This window comes from Microcaecilia unicolor, chromosome 13, assembly GCF_901765095.1.
Source record: "Microcaecilia unicolor chromosome 13, aMicUni1.1, whole genome shotgun sequence".
NCBI lineage: Eukaryota > Metazoa > Chordata > Amphibia > Gymnophiona > Siphonopidae > Microcaecilia > Microcaecilia unicolor.
In genome coordinates this window covers 31,510,765-31,530,384 of record NC_044043.1, presented here as the reverse complement: position 1 = coordinate 31,530,384, position 19,620 = coordinate 31,510,765, and the positions used below count along the sequence as shown (strand labels likewise).

Here is a 19,620-nt window from a genome sequence, read left to right as displayed (position 1 = left end):
TAAAAGGTACCACAAGCCTCCGTCATGCTACAACTCTAGACTAACTCGGCATCCCTTCTGAAAATTTCATAACTAGGTCGTAAGCATGGGTAAAGGGATAAAGGCAGGAGCGAAAGGTAACAAAGGTCACTGATAATCTTTGACTTTCTCACAAATATAAGTCCTTTGAAATGTAATGTTATTGTTAATGGGTCCTTTTACTAAGATGCAGTGCCCTTGCGTAGGTTTTTCACATGAGTTAAGGACTTTTTTATCGCAACTGTAAAATGGCCAATTTGTTATATTAATGGCCATTCACTAATGTTGCCATTAGCGTGTGGCCATTTAAAAAAATTAGCACGTGAGCATTTATTGACACTTATTTTGTAGGCAGTAAGGGTTCACACAATAATCCTGCACTAACCAGTTAGCGCACAGTAATGTAATTGTGCAAACTGATTACTGGAGGAATGCCCACTCTCCACTCCCACCCCCCGACAAGCCCCCTCAAAAAAATGATTTTAGCGAATGGTTAGTGCATGCTAATTTGGCATTTACCGCAAGACAGCTGAGCATGTCCTATGGTACACCATCTTAAGTTGCTTAGACGTGCGTTAGCACTTAATGTAGCTTAGTAAAAGGCCCCCTAAATCTTTCTGCATTTATTTCCAATTCATGCTAATTTCAACCTTTTTCTGTGACTGCAAGCGTACTGCTAAGGGATTATTTAACACAAGACTACCTCTACTTCAGGAAGCAGGTGAAAACTTGGCTCTTCAATCAAGCCTTTAATGGAAGAAGAGTAACTAATGTGTTAGTCTCACTCTCACACACAAGGAGTGACTCGGGCTGCACATACTGCAGCGGGACATGTTTATCCACTCCTACCCTAGCTGAGATAATATTTAACCATCTCTCTGACCTCATGTGCAACTTTCTTTAAATCAGTCACCTTACTCTCTAACTCTTCTTACTCTCTTACCTATCTATATGTTCCATCTTTGCTTTACCCTTCACTATCAATTATAATGTTCTATTACATATTGTGTTCACATTGTAAGTAGTATACCATGTCATACTTTGTATTGTTATTTCAATGCTTTTACTGCTGTAATTGCCTATTGCTCATGTTTGATCTATTCTTACTGTACACCACCTTGAGTGAATTCCTTCAAAAAGGCGATAAATAAATCCAAATAAATAATTATAGCATGCTGCTTTGTTACAGCTGATCTGACGCTATATACTGTTTTCCCACAGATGTGAAGTTTTCAATAACTGTATATAACTTTAGATTCAAAAATAAATTTTCCCCATTAATCTATTCCTCGTGCCATCCTGTTAAAAATACTTAGAAATCTTGCGCAATTGCTAAACATTTTCTTCCAGTGAAGATGGCAATCAACTTCTGAACTATAAAAACTTAAATCACTAACAAAAAAAGAAACCTGCATGAATCCAACAGTTGCGTAAATTCTCTTAACTCTCAGCATGGCAAAAACTGATCATTCTTCAAGAAATACAGTTTGTGAGTGTAAAGGTTAACAAAGGAATCTGAACTGCAAGGTACAGTTTGGCACGGAAACAACTCTTCCAGCTAATATAAGATAAGAGATGAGTGACTAATGGCCATGGCCATGAATGCCAAAAGCAGGTGTATTAGATTGCAAAATCTGATACACTCAAATGATGGGAATTATTTTAGAGGACAGGGAAGGCACACCACATTACAATCTACAATATTACCTTAAACTAACCACAGACAATGATATTTTTGGACACCATTCCTACCTATTAAAAACCTAGATTCTCACATTTCATTTGTAAGTCATATAAAAAGATATTCCCCTTGAAATATCTTGTATAACAGTCAGGAGGAAGCTGTTTTATCCAAATGTCTTTAGGAAGGAGAGTGCACCCAATTTACAATCTCATAGCATTAGAACTTGAACTATCGCAAGAATACACATTGCATAGAGACCTTTCTAATCTTTAGTCTACAAACCATAACCTGCATCCTACATATAGCACTGGTTATTCCAAGCTTTATTATCATATTGAATATCTATTCATAAGACCAAGAAAAACAGAACATACTGTTGGTACTACACACCGGACAGATTGTGCAAACTACCCTGCAATATCCAATACTGTTCAGAAGGAATGTATCCTAAGGAGCTTAGCCGAGATTGGGTGGCAGAGCCGGTGGCGGGAGGCGGGACTGGTGGTTGGGAGGCGGGGATAGTGCTCGGCAGACTTGTACGGTCTGTGCCAGAGCCGGTGGTGGGAGGCGAGACTGGTGGTTGGGAGGCGGGGTTAGTGCTGGGCAGACTTATACGGTCTGTGCCAGAACCAGTGGTGGGAGGCAGGGATAGTGCTGGGCAGACTTATACGGTCTGTGCCCGGAAAAGGACAGGTACAAATCAAGGTAAGGTATACACAAAAAGTAGCACATGTGAGTTTATCTTGTTGGGCAGACTGGATGGACCGTGCATGTCTTTTTCTGCCGTCATCTACTATGTTACTACGTTACTATGTTGGAGACAGCGAGGCATGCAAGGGATCTTTATTCATATCTGGTGGACCTGCCCACTGGTAAAGACATATTGGGAGTGTACCTGTAAGGAATTGCACACAAGGCTGGAGAAGCCAATCTGGGACAGTATTTTTGTCTATTAAACCAATCTATGTCAGAACTATCAGATGAACAGAACTGCTTAATTTGAATGTATTTAACAGTAGCAAGGCTAGTTCTTACTAGGGCTTAGAAAAAACTGGAGTGCCTCAATGGACAGAGGTTTATATTAGAATGTGGCACATACATAGCATATCTAAACTTGTTGTAGTAAAATAAAAAGAAGATATATAAAGGTAATATTTGACAACCCCTTGTTACTTGGTTGGGAAAAGCTAATAATGATACTCCCATTGATTGAGATGGAAAATGAGGTGGTGAGAGAGAAAAGAGTTGGTACATTTTTAATGGATGTTGTTTGTGTTGCACCGATGATAAACACAGAAGGGACAACCGTGCTTCACATCTTATCTGTTATGCCTTTTGAAAATAAACAAGAAAAAAAGATAATGTGAATCTACAAGGAGAAAGTGCAGCACCCAAGCTCTCTACGTAAACGTTCCAATATCATCACCAAAGCTGAATCCTCTCTCTCAAAGCTCAACATACCCAGCAATGTCTACTAACTGAACTCTTGTTCTTTCCCTGCTCCTACAAAGTTCAGTTTAGGTTATTTGAAGTCTTATTATCTTGCTTCTCAATCTTCCATGAGGACATACCAAAGTAGTTTACAATAAAAATTAAAATAAAAGACAAATGAAAGAAAAAGAGAACTACAATCAATTGACAAAGTAAAGCGAGAAAGGAGAGAGCTGATGTTCCCCAAGAAACCCAGAGCCTTAGGCTTGTCTCTTAAGTGAGGACAGTATGATTCACATTCTGAAGGATCAAGGACTACGAAAGCAGACAGTCTGGCTGTATCTAGGCAAAGGAAGGAAAAAAAAGAGGATGGCATAATCAACTGGTTAATACATTGAGTGCGAATAGGATAAATGGAGTGGTACGGAATAAGGTCAGAGATGTAAATAGGAAAGCTGGTATGAAGTACTTTCTGGATCAAGACTACAATTTTAAAGCAACTTCTAAAAGCTATCTGGAGCCACTGCACTTGCTCAAGAGCTAACATAATAGATAAAGAGAAGGATGATGAAAATGATAAAGGGGATAAGATGACTTTGCTAAGAGGAAAGGCTAAAGAGGCTAAGGCTGAAGGAGATATGATAGAGGTCTATAAAATACTGAGTGGAGTGGAATGGGTAGACATGAATTGTTTGTATACACTTTCCAAAAATATATATTCGGCTGAAACAAAACCCTCCTCCCCCCTCCTGATCACTCTCATCACCCAAACTACCCATCACCACCACCACCACACTCCACCCATCACTCGAGGGAGGTGGAAGGCCAAGAATGATTGCAAAGGGGGTGTGAGGGGTCAGTTTCCGCTGAAACCAAACTGCAAATTTCGGTTGCTGGTTCGGTTTTCGCTGAAACTAAGAATCCATTTCAGTCGTTCTCTAGTACCTACAAAATTTACGTGCAAATATTTACACCTGCTCTTCAGCTGCTTTGAAATATCTGTCTGCATTCAAAGTGCAATTTCTGCACCTTAGAGCAATGCTTCTCAATCCAGTCCTCAGTACACCCAGTCAGTCAGGTTTTCAGGATATACACAATGAATGTGCATGGAGACTGTTTACATACAAAGGAGGCAGTGCATGCAAATCTCTTGTACGCATATTCATTGTGGATATCCTGAAAACCCGAATGGCTGGGTGTGCCTTTAGGATTGGGTTGAGAGGCATTGCCTTAGAGTAATATTTTATGAAGCTACAGAGGCATATTTTCAAAGCACTTAGACTTACAAAGTTGTACAGTAACCTATGGAACTATGTAAGTCTAAGTGCTTTGAAAATGAGCCCCATAGGCAACTATGTATCTTTTTAAAATAACACCTAAGTAGGTGCCTACTTGGCCTCTTAGCCAGGGGAACTCTGTTATAAAATTACTGTCCATATGTCTTACAATACTACCTGATCACCAGTATGCCTATATTCACAGTCACTATAAGGGGGATACCTCTAGCATTTAAATGGAACTGCCTGTTTTAACCAGAATCACTTTACTAAAGCTACTGAAAACCCACAAATTCTCACTAATTATGGGACTCGGTGGTTTGAAATATATAACAAACAAACAAACAAAAAAGTGTGTATTTTAGTTTGTCTTTTCATGCTTCCAGATTTGTTATATGGCTAATGGTACTTTAATGAAATTCTGAAATCTGTCTCTAGCCTTCCCAGCCCACCTCACACCTCCCCAAAAGATGCACAGATGCACCCCATAGTGTTCTTTGTATCATCACTTCCTCTAAATTTTATCTCACATGAACATTAAGCTCTTATTGGTATCTCTTCCTCCAGTGACCTCCAGTGGTGAACAGCAAATCCGTAGGAAAAGTACCAATTAGCAATAGTACCTTTCTGTATTCCTCCCATTCTGTCTACATGAAATCAAGCCTTCAAGCCAGCCACAACAACCAGCAACATTAGCAGGGACAGCAAACTATGACAGATTCTGGTCTGGTTTGCCAGGGGTGGGTCAATCACATGCCAAAAAAGTGCAAACTGCAATCATAATTGTAAATAACACCAGTGAACCAAGTATATATCTGCCAGCAATACTTATGCAATCATATTAAGATCCAACAAAATAATAATAATACAGCTCCAGCAGTTCAGCTCAGAATATGGTAATAAGCATTTTGGAACCAACTTTCCAAAATGATTGGCAATGCTATGCTCAACATTAATTATCTCTCCACTGTACAGTGGAGGAGTTTGCTTAATACTGGGGAGGTGTTCAAGCTCCCACAAAGCTGGGGCGTGTCAAGATGGCGGATTGACTGAAGGACGCCTCTCTAGCTTCTGAACTTTTCCGTGGTGCAACGTTTTTTTTTTTTTCTTCGATCTACATTTTTCTTTTATGCCTCAAATGCCGCACACTAAGCTGAAAGGAGCAGTTAAGAGCTTACCAGCAGTTGCTCCGAAAGCCGCTCTGTGTCAGACGACGCTCAACAGGTACGCCACCAGCACTCCACGGTCGGCCGGCTTGAGTGTTCCCGCGGTGGGAGACGTAGGTGGAACGCCGTTCTCACAGGGAAGTGTAACAACATTGTCCTCGCCGGAATTAAATCCTCCGCCTTGCCCAGCTGGTCTCAGAAGCGAGCTTGATGTTCTGGAAGCATCCGGTTGGCGTGAGGGGAACTCTTTCTGCCGGAGCTCAAACTGAAATGCTGGGGAAAGATATTAACACCGAGCAGCAAGCTCTCGAGGCGATAACCTTAGAATCTATCTGGGCTGCGATACAAACACTTACAGCAACAGTTGCACCAATCATGAGTAAATTAGACTTATTGACTACTGCCTTCGAGACCTTTAAGAAGGATTCGGAAAAAGTGAATATAGCTGCCCAAACGGATATCTTTAATCTAAAAGCTAAAACTGATATGCTTATCAAGGATAAATTAATGATACACCGAAAGATTGAACAATTTGAAAATTATAATAGGCGTTTAAATCTACGCCTTCTGAACTTTCCAAGAGCTGTAGAATTAACAGCGGCTGCAATGTTTAAAAAATTCTTGACTGAAGTGCTTCAATATTCTCCAGACCTGATTCCTCCTTTTAGTAAAGTATATTACCTTCCTGACTTAAAGTGTGGAGAAAAATTGAAAGGAACTGATGGTTTACAAAATCTGACCGATTTTCTTGAACAGTCTGATACTACAGTTCTGGAAAGGAAAACTTTACTAGTCTCATAAGTACATAAGTACATAAGTAATGCCATACTGGGAAAAGACCAAGGGTCCATCGAGCTCAGCATCCTGTCCACGACAGCGGCCAATCCAGGCCAAGGGCACCTGGCAAGCTTCCCAAACGTACAAACATTCTATACATGTTATTCCCGGAATTGTGGATTTTTCCCAAGTCTCGATGGTGTTTGAACAAGATTTAAATTCCTTAATGAATTGTGAAACTTAAAATAAAATAATTAAAAAAAAAGCTCCCACAAAGCTAGCATGTCATCTTACTGTGTTACATTTTTCAAACAGAAAAAATTTAATCCTGCTGCTTTAACAAAATATCAATCACGTCCCCAGTATAAAAGATGAGCATCAACTGGCAAGGCATCAATCCCTCCATACTGTACACAAGCTAAGTCTCATCTAAAAGCCAAGAAAGGCCTGTCCTCAGCCAAACAAGTCCTGTCTGCTCAAGTGGTCGCCTATCATTTTAAGATGGTACCTTGAGGCACAACAAAGAGAGAACTTGATAGGAGATACAGATGCTGTTTAGGCACAACTTCCAAAAAAATATGCTCTTATCAAGCCTTGCATGTTTACCTGTTAGATACAGTAAGAAAATGGAACAGGCATAAAGTGCAGCTAAGTGAAGACATCAGCATGTAAAAGCAGCAAAACACACTCTGACCTGTTCCACTTTAATGCAAATTACTTCATTTTAAATATAAAAAAGCTTCCCCAAGGCAATCATCTCATGATAGAATTACAGTTTATCTTGACAGACACTGAAGCCTGATCTGGCTCTTTCCTCAGCTCCGGTTAGAAGGTTATACAGTTTTTCATTTCAGCAACTAATGATCATTTGAACTAAAGACATTTCTACAGTTTCTCAAGCAGAATCCACTTGTTTTATGTTTATTCATTTTGAATGCATCATGGTTCTCTATCTTCAAATAACTGAGAAATTGCTTTCAGAAAATGGAAAACAAATTAGTGAATGCAGAACATTCAAAAAGAGGAAGAACCTTCAGTATATGGTACCACTTTTCATAATGTAAAAATAATTTTCCATGTTGTCCCATAATGTAAGAACATATTGCCATTCTGGGACATACCATGGTCCATCAAGCCCAGTATCCAACAGTAGCCAACCCAGGTCATAAATACCTGGAAAGATCCCAGAACAATAAAAAACTTTTATGCTGCTTTTCCCCAAGAATAAGTGGTGGATTTTCCCAAGTCCTTCTTAATAATGGCTTACGGACTTTTCTTTTAGGAACTTGTCCACACTTTTCTAAATCTCTGCTAGGTAACTGTATTTACTACATTCTCTGGCAATTAATTCCAGAGTTTAATTACACGCCGAGTGAAGAAATATTTTCTCCAACTTGTTTTAAATTTACTACCTGGTAGCTTCATTGTGTGCCCCCTAGTCCCCGTATTTTTAGAAAGAATAAACAAGCAATTCATTTCTACCCGTTCCACTATTAGGGTAGTCATCCTGTCCCCCTCATCATTTTTGTCACCCTTCTCTGTATCTTTTCTAATTCCACTATATCTTTTTTGTACGTAAGTATAGCCACACTGGGACAGACCAAAGGTCCATCAAGCCCAGCAACCTGCCACAGTGGCCAATCCAGGTCACAAGTACCCGGCAAGCTCCCAAAACAGTATATTTTATACTGCTTATCCTAGAAATAAGCAGTAGATTTTCCCCAAGTCCATTTTAATAATGGTCTATGGACTTTACCTTTAGGAAGCCACCCAAACCTTTTCTAAACCTTGCTAACTGCTTTTACTACATTCTCTGGCAACGAATTCCAGAGTTTAATTACATGTTGAGTGAAGAAATATTTTCTCCAATACGTTTTAAATTTACTACTTTGTAGCTTCACTGCGTGCCCCCTAGTCTAGTATTTTTGGAAATAGTAAACAAGTGATTCATGTCTACCCATTCCACGCCGCTCATTATTTTATAGACCTCTATCATATCTCCCCTCAGCCGTCTTTTCTCCAAGCTGAAGAGCCCTAGTCTCTTTAGCCTTTCCTCATAGGGAAATCATCCCATCCCCTTTATCATTTGTATTGCCCTTCTCTGTATCTTTTCTAATTCCACTATATCTTTTTTGAGATGCGGCAACCAGAATTGCACACAATATTCGAGGTACAGTCGCACCATGGAGTGATACAAAGGCATTATAACATCCTCATTTTTGTTTTCCTTTCCTAATAATACCTAACATTCTATTTGCTTTCTTAGCTGCCGCACACTGAGAAGAGAGTTTGAATGTATCATCAACGACGACGCCTAGATCCCTTTCCTGGTCGGTGACTCCTAATATGGAACCTTACATTAAGTAGCTATGATTAGGGTTCCTCTATCCCACATGCATCACTTTGCACTTGATCACATTAAACGTCATCTGCCATTTAGATGTCCAGTCTCCCAAGGTCCTCTTGTAATTTTTCACAATCCTCTTGCGATTTAACAACTTTGAATAACTTTGTGTTGTCAGCAAATTTAATTACCTCACTAGTTACTCCTATAACTAGATCATTTATAAATATGTTAAAAAGCAGCGGACCCAGCACAGACCCCTGGGGAACCACATTATCTACCCTTCTCCACTGAGAATACTGACCATTTAACCCTACTCTCTGTTCTCTTTTAACCAGTTTTTAATCCACAATAGAACACTGCCTCCTATCCCATGACTTTCAAATTTCTTCGACAGTCATTCATGAGGTATTTTGTCAATGCCTCCTGAAAAACCAAATACAAATATCAACTAGCTCACCTTTATCCACGTTTATTCACACCTTCAAAAAATGTAGCAGATTGGTGAGGCAAGATTCCCCCTTGGCTAAATCCATGTTAGCTTTGGCGCATTAATCCATGCTTACCTATATGCTCAGTAATTTTATTCCTTATAATAGTCTCTATCGTTTTGCCCAGGGCCATTTTGTCAGGCTCTCTGGTCTATAATTTCCCAGGTCACGTTTAGAATTGTCACCATGATGAAACCTCCGCAGCTCCAATTGCAAACATGAACACTAGATTTTTAACAAACATTTTGAGGGTAATTTTTTTTAACAGGGTGCCAGGTTTAAGAGGGCAAGTAGGCTCCTACTTCTGCATTATTTTATAAAGACAGATAGACACCTACGAGCCCTTATAAAATATCATGCCTACCTAGCACTTCGAGCAGGTATAAGTGTCTGCACTTGGATTGTGCAAGTGCGCATGTAGGTGACAGTATATGCTAATATGAACTCATACTTACAAACTCCACCCTTGTACATGCCATCATGTCATAGTAACATAGTGAATGATGGCAGATAAAGACCTGCTTGGTTCATCCATTCTGCCCAAGAAGTCATCCAGAGTTATATTATTATTATGGCTGCAGCATAGTCATATTTGTTATTATTAATTTGCTTATTGATTTTAAAGTTTTAACAAGAGTACACTTGTCTTATGCAATACAGCCAAGTAAATAACAAAAGAAAGGAAAATTACAAAAAGTTATAAGAAATATTCTCATCAGAAAATTGCACTAATAGAAAAGGATTACTTTCCATTTTATAACATATTGTTCTGCTTTCTTAGACCACAATATCTTGGGGGCATTAATGAATTAGAGAAGATTACAAGGAATAACACTTATAACAAAACAAGGCTGCGTGTCCCCCCTTCCAATTTAACAGATGTTATTTCAGTTGTTTCAAATCCAGAAAAGATTTCAGCTGATCAGGAACATAAAAAACCTATTTTGTCTGTCCTAACCTTACAATACATTTACAGGGATAAGCGAGGAAAAAAGTTCCTCCCACTTCTACCGTCCTTGTTTTCATAGCCAAAAAGGCTTTTCTTTTCTGTTGAGTCATCTTTGTCACATCAGGGTATATCCATATTTTCTCACCTCCAAAGTGAGAGTTAGCATTTTTGAAGTAGAATCTCAAAACAGAATTAAGATTTTGTCCAAAAACAAAGGAGACTAAGAATGTTGCCCGCTCTGTTATGTTATCTAGAGATTGTTCCAGTATAGCCGATATGTTATTAACGTCAAAATTCACATTTTCTGCGTTTCTTATTTCTCCTTCTTCCACTTTAGGGCTAATAGGTAAGTAGAAAATCTTATTTATTGGAGGAATAGCTTCAAGTGGTATTTTTAAATTTTCTATTAAGTATCTTTTAAATAGTTCAAGTGAACTAGTTCAAGTGAACTAGTCCCTGGGAGTTCAGGGAAATTCAGAATATGCAAGTTTAGTCTTCTACTGAAATGTTCTATCTGCTCAATTTTTCTACGAATGTCCATATTGTCTTTAGCTACAACAGCTTTAAATTTTTGTAATTGTTCAACATCATTTTGTAGTTTTGTAACTTGCGTGGCCAGTTCTTGTTTAACTAAATCAACTGTATTTTTTTAAATCTTCAAATTTAACATAAAGAGCATTTACATCACCTGAAGATTTCTGCAAGGTTGAGTCCATTTTAATTAACATCAGCCAAATCTTCTCAAGATTAACCTCTAGGTTTTACCCTATGGTCACAGGAATTTCCTGGGCCTCGGTTCTCAGCGTCATCCGGTGGCGTTCTGAGTTCCCTCTAGGGTGGCTGCCGACGCTGGACACGGAGGAAGCAACGATGATGACGGAGGGGAGAGGCATGTTTCATCTCCCCGTAGGGGCTCCGCTTCTCCGGATGCCCCTACTATGGGACTCGCTCCCCTCGATACCTGGGGGGGGGGGGGGGTGCCGGCGAAGAAACATTCCAGACTCGGCTGAATTGGAGATGAAGTTGAGGTAGGAGGGGGCACTGTGCTCAATATCCCCTCTCTCTTAGTATGAGGCATAGTTACAGGAAAGAAAAGTTATTCACCGAGCCGTGTAGAAGCGTCTCACAATCCGTCCGCTCACGCCACCATCTTGGTTACGCCCCTAGTCATATTTATTCAATACATGATTAAACCAACAATCTAACAATATTACTAACATTTACTCACTAATTTTAATCTTACATTGTCTTCTCCCAGCCCCCCCCCCCCCCCCCCCCCCCATGGAGACACACAGCACCTGCACTCTTAGTAAATGATATAAATGTGATAAAATACCCAGATTTGATCCAGATTTGTCTTTGCCATTTTCAGGATATCAATAGCTAAAAATATGATGTTGATAACAGAATAATTCAGTCAAAATAATAATGAGGAAAAAAGACCTTAAAAGTCCAGATTATGGTATCTCTATCATATCGTATGTCACCAAAATCTGCGAGACTCCGTACTTATCACTGGTCTTAAAAAACCTCCTTCATATTTGTGCACGAAAATCATTCAAAATAACAAAATTTCAAAAATGTCATTTAATTAATCATTAAAGCATGCACTTAGCTTAAAGATAAAGACCTGACAGGGATCTCCATTTCACTAAACCAAGCTACATCAGGGGAAGTAAGTGCGATGCTTGCAAACTTACTACTACTACTACTACTATTTAGCATTTCTATAGCGCTACAAGGCATACGCAGCGCTGCACAAACATAGAAGAAAGACAGTCCCTGCTCAAAGAGCTTACAATCTAATAGACAAAAAATAAAAAATAAGTAAGCAAATCAAGTCAATTAATGTGAACGGGAAGGAAGAGAGGAGGGTAGGTGGAGGCGAGTGGTTACAAGTGGTTACGAGTCAAAAGCAATGTTAAAGAGGTGGGCTTTCAGTCTAGATTTAAAAGTGGCCAAGGATGGGGCAAGACGTAGGGGCTCAGGAAGTTTATTCCAGGCGTAGGGTGCAGCGAGACAGAAGGCGCGAAGTCTGGAGTTGGCAGTAGTGGAGAAGGGAACAGATAAGAAGGATTTATCCATGGAGCGGAGTGCACGGGAAGGGGTGTAGGGAAGGACGAGTGTGGAGAGATACTGGGGAGCAGCAGAGTGAGTACATTTATAGTTTAGTAGAAGAAGTTTGAACAGGATGCGAAAATGGATAGGGAGCCAGTGAAGGGTCTTGAGGAGAGGGGTAGTATGAGTAAAGCGACCCTGGCGGAAGATGAGACGGGCAGCAGAGTTTTGAACCGACTGGAGAGGGGAGAGGTGACTTAGTGGGAGGCCAGCAAGAAACAGATTGCAGTAGTCTAAACGAGAGGTGACAAGGGTGTGGATGAGGGTTTTGGTAGAGTGCTCGGAAAGAAAGGGGCGGATTTTACGGATGTTGTAAAGAAAGAAACGACAGGTCTTGGCGGTCTGCTGGATATGAGCAGAGAAGGAGAGAGAAGAGTCAAAGATGACCCCAAGGTTTCGAGCTGAGGAGACAGGGAGAATGAGAGAGCCATCAACAGAAATAGAAAACGGGGGGAGCGGGGAGGTGGGTTTGGGGGGGAAAATGAGAAGCTCGGTTTTGGTCATATTTAATTTCAGGTGGCGTTGAGACATCCAGGCAGCAATGTCAGACAAGCACGCTGAAACTTTGGTTTGGATGCAAGGTGAGATATCAGGGTTAGAAAGGTAGATTTGGGAGTCATCAGCATAGAGATGGTAGGAAAAGCCATGGGATGAGATTAATGAACCAAGGGAAGAAGTGTAGATAGAAAAGAGGAGGGGACCAAGAACAGAACCCTGAGGTACGCCGACAGGCAGAGGGATAGAAGTAGAAGAGGATCCACCAGAGTGAACACTAAAGGTGCGGAGGGAGAGGTAGGAAGAGAACCAGGAAAGGACAGAGCCCTGGAATCCAAGTGAGGACAGGGTATCGAGAAGTATGCTGTGATCGACAGTGTCAAAAGCAGCAGAAAGATCAAGAAGAATGAGGATGGAATATTGGCCTCTGGATTTAGCCAGTAATAGGTCATTGGAGACTTTAGTAAGCGCAGTTTCGGTTGAGTGGAGAGGGCGAAAACCAGATTGTAATGGGTCAAGAATAGCATGTGAGGAGAGAAAATCAAGGCAGCGGCGGTGAACAGCACGCTCAAGTAATTTGGAGAGAAAAGGAAGGAGGGAGATGGGTCGGTAATTAGAGGGACAAGTAGGGTCAAGTGAAGGCTTCTTAAGGAGAGGTGTGACCACAGCATGTTTAAAGGCAGCAGGGACAGTTGCAGTGGAAAGTGAGAGGTTGAGAATGTGACAGATAAAAGGAATAAGAGTAGGAGAGATGGCATTAAGAAGGTAGGTGGGAATGGGATCAGAGGAACAGGTGGTACATTTTGAGGAAGAAAGGAGAAGTGTAGTTTCCTCAATAGTAACTTCAGGAAAGGAGGAAAGGGAATGAGGGGAAGGAGAGAGAGGGGAACGGACTAGTGGAGGGAGAGCTGGTGAGGTAGAGAAAGCAAGGTTTATCTTTTGAACCTTGTTGTGAAAGAATTCAGCAAGGGTCTGAGGAGATAATGAAGGGGGAGTTGGGATGAAATCAGTAAATAAGTAGACTGATATTATTCAAGTCTCGATGCTAATATCCAAAAAATGGCATCATATGAAATCAAGACATCAAAGCCCTTGGTTGATTTCATTTAAACATGTGCGTCCCTGTTGAGATCCTTCTTTCTGCCCTGAACCAATATAAGAAATGTAAGAAGAGATGAGCTTCCTCGAGCAAAAAAAATAAACCATGGCCATTCCAGTACATAATATCGATCCCAAACGAATCTCTGGCAAAAATCAAAATACCAAGAATCAAAAAACCAGAGTATAGGCCAATTAAGTAGGGGCGCTTTTTTCTTTTCTTTATGTCAAGTGGAAATTAATCATATTCAGAGTTCCTGAAGAAGTCCATTCGAAACCCTGCAGAGTCGGACTCGTTATGATTTTACTTATGACAGCAGTATACAACAACGTGGGAGCATTTGATACCCGAGATACGGAAACAACAGGACCTGCTCCTTCAGAGAAACAAGCAGTATTGGTGTGCTGCTTAATTAGACTACAAGTTGTGAACACGGATTGAATTTCGCTCGGGTGTGGATTACCCGACTACACTACGTTAAGAGCCCATATTGATTGTATTGTTTTGCTGTATATCGTAGTGCGAAGAAATTATTACTGCACACTGATACAACACTTCATTGTGATTATGAATGTTTGAAATGAGTAATATCTCATATATACTTTTTTTGAAAATAGTGTACATGAGGTTTGTTGGAACAAACGATAGGATTGACCCAGAAACACTTTAATATTGAATAAGTAAAATTTATCGCTGCAAAAAAAAAAAAAAAAATCACTGCTGTGTGTATGCATAAAAAATATATAGAAAATTGTGGAAAAAACGTGGAGAAATTCTATGATCGAGAAACTTGTCCACCCTTAGAGACGTAAATCACTTCGGTATAGCCTCGCTTGGGTGAGTTTATACTCTGAGAATTTCCCAATCATTTCAAAATATTTCTTCTGTTTTTTTACACATACCTTATTATAGCTTTTCTGGGCCGATCTCTTTATCAATTTTGTTTCCTTCATATTATACTCTGGTTTTTTCATTCTTGGCATTCCAGTAAATAAGCATCTTCATACTGAGAAAGTAAGAAGGTCCATCAAGCCCAGTATCCTGGTCTCCAACAGTGGCCAATCCAGGTCACAAGTACTTGGCAGGGTCTCAGAATAATAAAACAGATTTTGTACTGCTTATCCACTATCATACTGGTCACAGCAGTTCAATGTCAAAGCTGGAAATATTACAGAGGCAGCATGCAGAGTTCCTGGGTGAAGGAGAGGAGTCATGATCTTCAGTAAGGTAATACCTAGTGGCCAGATTTAGAGCCCATGATACAGGGTTCTAGAAAGAGCCCTGGTGCATGGCTTCCAACAGACTATGGTTTATTAAAACTGGGGTAGATGCAAATGAAGGGCTTCAAATGGAGGTGGAGAAAGAGAAGAAAATAACTAGGGCAAAAAAAAACAAAAACAAATCAATGACAGGCCAACAAAATGTGATTTGTAATAGAAGAAAAAAAAAAAAAAAAGATACAACCACAAAATTAAAAATATATTTAAAAATTATTTAGGTTTATAACTACAAAAATAGCTATAAGCATGTGATCTACACTTGCAGTCCAAATAAAAGAAATTCTCTTTTGCTCATCATTTATCATATATAGAAAACAGTAGCAACAGCTAACAGACAAACAAACTGTAGAATCCTGAAATTAACTTTTTTTAAATACAGGGTCTTTACACTGGCTTTGTAAAGAAATGCTCATTTTTCCACAATTAGAGAAAGAGAGCCCCAGGGAAATGTGTTTTCCTCAGATTTGCTGTCAAATCTGTCTTGTTTGCCATTTGAAAATAAATAGGAAATTATTTTAAAAAAGGCAAGCTGACAAATGATAGCTTCAGAATTAGTTTCCAACACGGCATCACGCTATACATGTTGAAAAGAAAAACAAGATTCCATACTCTGCCAAGATTGATAAGGTGACGATGGAGATAAAAGCCTTGAAACGTGTGGAGGGTTGGGATGTAACCATTATTTTATTATTTTTTATTTATTTGTTACATTTGTATCCCACATTTTCCCACCTTTCTGCAGGCTAAATGTGGCTTATATATAACCGTTAACGGCATTAGCTGATTTCGGTCTGAACAAATACATGGTATGAATGAATACAAAGTGATATTGTGGTAGAATGAGGTACATGTATGATAGGTACAATTGGGGGGAACTTAGGGAGGGAAAGGGGGAAGACGACTCAGGTAATGTCCGTTACAGTCTTTGGTTGCATTGTGTCGCAAGTGTCCAGGTACTTATATGTTGGGACCATGCATGCCATTATGAAAAACATCCAGAAGGAAAGCCATAATAGCCTAAACCAGTGAACACAAAAGCTGGAGGCACCTTACTAGCCAACCTATTGAGGTATAATTTTCGAGAACAAGAGTTTATTTTGTCAGACGGAGGGCAAGAAGGGTCTGTGTAACTCTTGGTTACATAAGAGGTTAGGGTGGGATCAGCCACACCACACCCTCTGCTGATGCCTCCCAAATGTAACTACTTCCTGAAACAGAAACACAGAAACATGATGGCAGATAAAGACCATATGACCCATCCAGTCTGCCCATCCTCTGTAACTCCTAATTCTTCCTGTTCCTAAGCAATCCCACATGCTTATCCCATACCTTTTTAAATTCTGGAACAGTCCTAGACTCCACCACCTCCACCGGGAGGCCATTCCACGCCTCCACCACCCTTTCTGTGAAATAATACTTCCTTAGGTTACTCTTAAGCCTATTCCCTCTTAACTTTATCATATGCCCCCTCATTCCAGAGCTCTCCTTCATTTGAAAAAGGCTCTCTTCCTGTACATAAATGCCCTTGAGATATTTAAACGTTTCTATCATGTCTCCTCTCTCACTCCTCTCTTCCATCATATACATGTTGAGGTTCATAAGCCTGTCCCTATAATTTCTGCATTCAAGACCACTTACTAATTTCGTAGCCACCCTCTGGACCGACTCCATCCTGTTTATATCTTTCCGTAGGTGCGGTCTCCAGAACTGCACGCAGTACTCCAAATAAGGCCTCACCAGAGACTTATACAACGGCACTATCACCTCCTTTTTCCTGCTGGTCATGCCTCTCTTTATGCACCCAAGCATCCTTCTGGCTTTGGTCGTCGCTTTTTCTACCTGTTTGAAAGCTTTAAGGTCATCAGACACAATCACCCCCAAGTCCCGCTCTTACTTCGCAAACTGAAGCACTACACCCCCTATACTGTACCATTCCCTCGGATTTTTGCAACCCAAGTGCATGACCCTGCATATTTTCGGATTAAACCTTAGTTGCCAAATATCAGTCCATTCCTCTAGCTTTGCTAGGTCCTTCCTCATGTCATTAACACCCTCCAGGGTATCCACCCTGTTGCAGAGTTTAGTATCATCTGCAAAGAGACAAACCTTACCAGACAGCCCTTCTGCAATATCGGTCACAAAGATGTTAAAAGAGCCGGCCCTAGGACCGATCCCTACGGTACTCCACTGACGACATCCCTTTCTTCAGAGCAAGCTCCATTTACCACCACCCTCTGTCTCCTACCATTCAACCAATTTTTTACCCAATCAGTTACTCTAGGTCCCACACTGAGGGCACTCAATTTATTTATCAGTCGCCTGTGCGGAATCGTGTCAAAGGCTTTGCTGAAATCCAAGTATACCACATCAAGCGCCCCTCCCACATCCAACTGTTTGGTCACCCAGTCGAAGAAGACAGTCAGATTTGTCTGGGACAACCTGCCACTAGTGAAGCCATGCTGCCTCGGGTCCCACATTTCATGTAGTTCAAGAAATGTCATAATCCTCCTCTTTAGAAGTGTTTCCATTAGCTTACTCACCACCGAGGTCAGACTGACAGGTCTGTAATTCCCTACCTCCTCCTTATTTCCACTCTTCTGCAAAGGAACCACATCCACCCTTCTCCAGTCCAACGGGACCATTCCAGTTTCTAAGGAAGCATTGAAGAGGTCCGTCAGCTGAACCAACATAACTTCTTCGAGTTCCTTAAGCACCCTCGGGTGTATCCCATCAGGCCCCATCACTCTGTCTACTTTTAGTTTGGCAAGCTCCTTACAAACACAGTCCTCAGTAAACGGGTCTTGGTCTACCATACATCCATCCCCTTTAGCCTTTGTTTTCTGCAGCCCTACCCCTGGTTTTTCATTCTTGAACACAGAGCTAAAATAATCGTTAAGCAGTTCAGCTTTATCCTTACCTTCCACATATTTCTCTCCCTCAGCTTTGAGCCTCATAATGCTATTATGGCACTTTCTCTTGTCACTTACATATCTGAAAAAGGTCTTGTCCCTCAATTGTACCGTATTAGCTATCTTTTCCTCCATTTGCCGTTTTGCTTTCCTGATAGCTTTTCCAGCTTCTCTTCGCTTATTTAGGTATTCTCTCCTGTCTTCATAAAATACAGAGAGAGAGAGATTTGGACTATGTACCGGGTTAAATTGCCATAATTTGGTAGCCCTTAAAACCAGGCCATTGGAGGAGACCAAAGAATATAAATAGAGAACCAATAATTGAACATGGGGATAAATACAGGAATCTGAAATAGAAACTAATATTTTTATACTGTAACATTCTTATTGACAATGCAAACAAGACCAATAAACCTTTAGTTCAGCATAAACATTTGCTTGAATACACTACCTATCCCCTCTATCACCACATAGTAGATCATGGCAGATAAAGGCCAAATTGGCCCATCCATCAATTCTGCCCAGTTATTCTGATCTATACAGCTAGGGAAAATATCCCAGCTGCCAGTCATAGAGGTCAGACCACTTGAAAGATATCATCCCTTATCTAACTCAGATTTTTCATCTTCCTCTTTCAGAAGTGCCATAATTCATTGTTTTCTATATCTTAAGTAAAGGTTGACGGAGAGAAGAACATTAGTACTACTGAAAAAGGTATGAACTAAATCCAAACAAAATAAAATGCACATGGTAGATAGTAGAAAAAAAACCAAAGGACCCATGCAATTTGTTCAGCTCTTCTGACAGAGTAACCGGCCATAAACACCCTACTGCTTTTTAAAGCACCATATATACCAGCCATGCAATAGAAATAGTTCCCCGTCTGCTGGTGCACCTTCTTCTTAACAATCCGAATGTTCATTACTGTTGAAGCATGCCAAGTTAGAGCAAGATTTATTAAAGATTTCCCTTACACGTATGGTTGATACCTTCGAGCCTAGGATAAGGGCAGACAACTCTAGTCTCCAGGAACTGCTGTGCAAACTATCAGACACATTAAACAGAATGAAACATGCCTGGTAAACATTCAGTGCAGCTATACTGAAAACAAGACCCATTTAAGGCTCTTACAGACTGGCACTTTTCAGTATAAGAGTTCATCAGACTAAGTTAATTTTGAGTACATTTCAGGCCCATGATTAACCTTCCACTCAAATTTGACCCTTATCAATCAACTTGAAAGTTTTTAGGCCTTCACATTAGTGACTTTCTGCCATGGGTTGACAACACTAAAAATATACAGAGTACTTACAATCCAGCTCCCCCCTACTAAGCCACACTAGTGGCTGTGGTGCGCTAATGCCGACATAGCCTATTCACTCTGAATGGGTTGTGTCGGCAATGTCGCATGGCTTAGTAAACAGGGTGTAAATTTGTACCTGAGGTAATGGAAGATTAAGTGACTTGCCCAAGATCATAAGGAGCACCAGTAGGATTTGAACTGGGCTTCACTGGCCGTCAGCCAACTGTCTAACCACTAGGGTATTCCTCTGCTCTTCTGAATGAGGTTGATCGCCAATAC

General features: G+C 40.4%; 1 protein-coding gene across 2 annotated transcripts in view; it reads right to left on the bottom strand.

The window, feature by feature from the left end:
- LOC115456489 (S-adenosyl-L-methionine-dependent tRNA 4-demethylwyosine synthase-like) overlaps positions 1-19,620 on the bottom strand; it is a 347,580-nt gene that overhangs the window by 289,476 nt on the left and 38,484 nt on the right. The window lies entirely within an intron of this gene.